The 3169-nt window shown below is 36.5% G+C and overlaps 1 protein-coding gene across 3 annotated transcripts in view; it reads right to left on the minus strand.

Moving 5' to 3' along the window:
- LOC128879750 (alpha-glucosidase-like) overlaps positions 1-3169 on the minus strand; it is a 34280-nt gene that overhangs the window by 12423 nt on the left and 18688 nt on the right. The window contains exon 1 of one of the 3 annotated variants that reach the window (XM_054129184.1): positions 2427-2576. The exons of 1 other annotated variant lie outside the window; for it this stretch is intronic. The gene's annotated coding sequence lies outside the window, so the exon portion shown is untranslated. Of the gene's footprint in view, positions 1-256; positions 273-2426; positions 2577-3169 lie in introns of those variants that run through there. One more of the 3 variants, XM_054129203.1, reaches the window with a different exon arrangement.

The raw sequence follows: 3169 nt of genomic DNA on the forward strand, positions 1-3169 counted from the left end.
TTCCAAGGATCGAAAGTCACGATTTCGAGTTGATCACGCGGTTGATCAAAAAATGTCCGAGTTCACAATTTTACTGGAAGACGAAACAAGATAAAAGTGGCTCCAAGAAACTGTAACTGTCTTTAATTGGTTCTAACTGTCGCGGTTTTGATCAACGACTATTCGCGCGCTTGGACGACGGCCACCAGGTAATTTTTAGTCGTCTAGTTGCTGCCAGCGTTCAGCCCCACGATTAGTTCAGATATTCGTCGGTTACCTAACGCAATAACTTCAACTGCTGCGAAATCTGATGACACTTTCCCCCTTTTATAGCCGCATTGTGTAATTCGACCAACGGACTCAGTCTAGTGTTTCTATGCAAACGCTAATCGAACTTTATCGAACTACCACCATCTGCTTTTCCACAGATGCCCCTGTTATCGATGTACATTGTACATGCGTGATTTTGGCGCGGCTGATAATCGACGATTAAATATTCCATTCCTCGACATTTTATCGGGTCGTTCAATATCTAGATCTCGCCTAACGAAAATGAAACGATGTTCTTTCGGATTCCTCCAGGCACAGGGTTTAAGGGTTCTGAGCGTTATTAACACTGAGTTTACAGAGATTTATTATCAGATTTCATGTATTCAAATTTGAAACGTTAGTCGTTTCAGAATCAAGATTATTCGCGAAATGAATTTTTCTATGAGGAATTATAGGTTTTTTTATGATTATAAAGCTAGAATTTTCTTCAAGCTAGACTTCATGATCATGGCTTTATTTAACTAATAATGAATGATTTTAAATAAATCAACACTCGATAGTAAATACTGATACTGAAGCTAAGGCAATGCTTAACTGTTTGGTATACTATTTGGCCCTGGAACTAGAGAATGAAGCAAAAATTTTATCAATGAAATTTCCAAGATATTTTAATAATTGTCGACATTGTATGGAAATTAAAACTTCTGGCTTTCCTTTGTCTATCTTAATTGAACATATGCATTGCGTTCCTCTATCTCTCTATAACTCCACGCATAATAACAACAACATAGCACACATGCTGTACGCTGTAGTTTGTTTGGCTCGAATTGTATTCCACGCAGAAACAAAGACCAGGCGTGAGTTAATGAGAATATGATACCGCGAGTAGAAGAAATACGAACTGTGCCGAGTAATTTATGTTTCCAGTTGCTTGCAAACTTTCCTGACTATAGCTTCCCATTCGCCAACTACGTGCTTGAGTGTACAGGTACGTTTTTGACAAAATTCATAATTTTGTATCATCGATCATGCGCAGAAATACATACAATTAAATATGTATTTAAAAATATATATTGCGTTCGTTGTGCTTTCAACTGTCAACACGTTGCACTAATAAAAAGAACGATGACATTTATTTTTTATAAAAAATTCACTTCCTACTTGACCTTGTACACGATCTGTACATCACGAAAATGTATGTTAGTATCGTCTTTTTTTTACCCTTTAGTAACCTATAACTGTAAAGTCAATATAACGATGCATCCAAATCTAAATCTGCCACTATGACACAATGTGTCGCAGTGATACAGAGCTCAGCCATCAATAAATCTGCATTGGTAGAGGATGGCATTCATTTGCAATTTGAAATTGTAAAGAAAAAGCGATCCGTGCAAAAGTGTTCTACACGATCTTATCCAGCAGAAGTAGGTGCTTTAAAACTTGTGGATATAGTTATTTAAGTGGTTACATCAGCCATTCGAGTGATTTTATCTTCAATTATTCGGTACTGTAATACCTCGATGACCAAGGCAGATTTTATAAAATTTTCCATGAACAACAGACCGGGTTAACTCAAAAAATTTATTTTTTTAACCGAATTAGTGAAAAATCGAAAGTATCAGTTTTCAGTGGTTAGATTTGCATATAACGTTACTTGTATTTTAATATCATAGCTTACAAAAAAAAAAAATAATAATAATAAAAGTAAAACAATGATAATTAGGGCACAATATTCGTCCCAAATATTTATTAAAATTAACCATTATCCATATTCTTCTATGGAATGGAAAATTTACGTACAGGAAATCTCGGAGTTAATACCTATTTACTATACCTGTATATAAAATCTAGGCTAATCTTAAAAACCGTATCCATCAATCACTGTTTGGTAGAAATCTGTTATCAGTGCGTATATCACTTTCGTGGTGGACGCCCACGATCGCAAGCTACCGAAAGTCGATTTCGATCTTTCGTATCGAGGTACACCTCAACCTTCCTTTCGATAATTAATTTTCATTTCAATTCATTAGGTACATAGGTACCCGTCGCATCGAAATCTCGACAATGAATCATACTCTTTTGATCTATTACTAGTATATACTTTCGTAGTACACGTAATTGAATCATTCGGAGACACGCTTCATTCCACGTTTCACCAGCGTAAAACATTTACCCACCTTATCCGCAGCATTCCATTTTATTTGTTTTTTTTTTCTCCCTGACAACTCAGTTGCGCCAAACACGAGGTGAAACGTCACAGCCACGACTCGATGTGTACGAGGAACAGAGATTCAACTGGCGTGACGAAAGGAGCAGTCAACAACGTGGCTGTAATTTATTTACCTTGGCTCTAGCCTGTGGTGTTTGTTTAATCGAACTGCGCCAGCAGAGAGCTAATTTAGCAGGACGTCGCGTCGCTGCACGCAACCCTGCGATACTGCAATGATAAATCTTCGACGGTAGATGCAATTGTCCATCGAACTGCAGCAACTGTGAATTCTGAAGAATTTTGTGAAATTCATGAATGCATAAAAAATTTATAAGGAAAAAATTCAGACACTCTTTAAAATAATTTCAGCTTAGCTGATTGGTTTCGTTGGAGGCCCAGTGCATCTGTACGAAAGATATGGAACTTGTTAGAAAGGGCTGGGTATTCAAAATGTGCATGGAATATCAAAATATAATATTTTCATACGTTTTACATTGATTATGAGAAGGTTGTTTGGTTTGACATTAGTGCGAGGCCAAGCCCCCTGTGCAAAAGTCTGAGAAGTTAATATTAAAAGAGTTCTTCAAAATGTCCTTCAAAATGCACATGAAATATTCAAATATAACATTGTCATGCAATAATCTCTCTTTGTAGAACCATTTCGCATTAATTATGAGAAGGTTGTTTGGTTTGACATTGTTGCAAGACCAA

The sequence above is a fragment of the Hylaeus volcanicus genome, chromosome 1 (assembly GCF_026283585.1).
Source record: "Hylaeus volcanicus isolate JK05 chromosome 1, UHH_iyHylVolc1.0_haploid, whole genome shotgun sequence".
In the NCBI taxonomy this organism is placed as follows: Eukaryota; Metazoa; Arthropoda; class Insecta; order Hymenoptera; family Colletidae; genus Hylaeus; species Hylaeus volcanicus.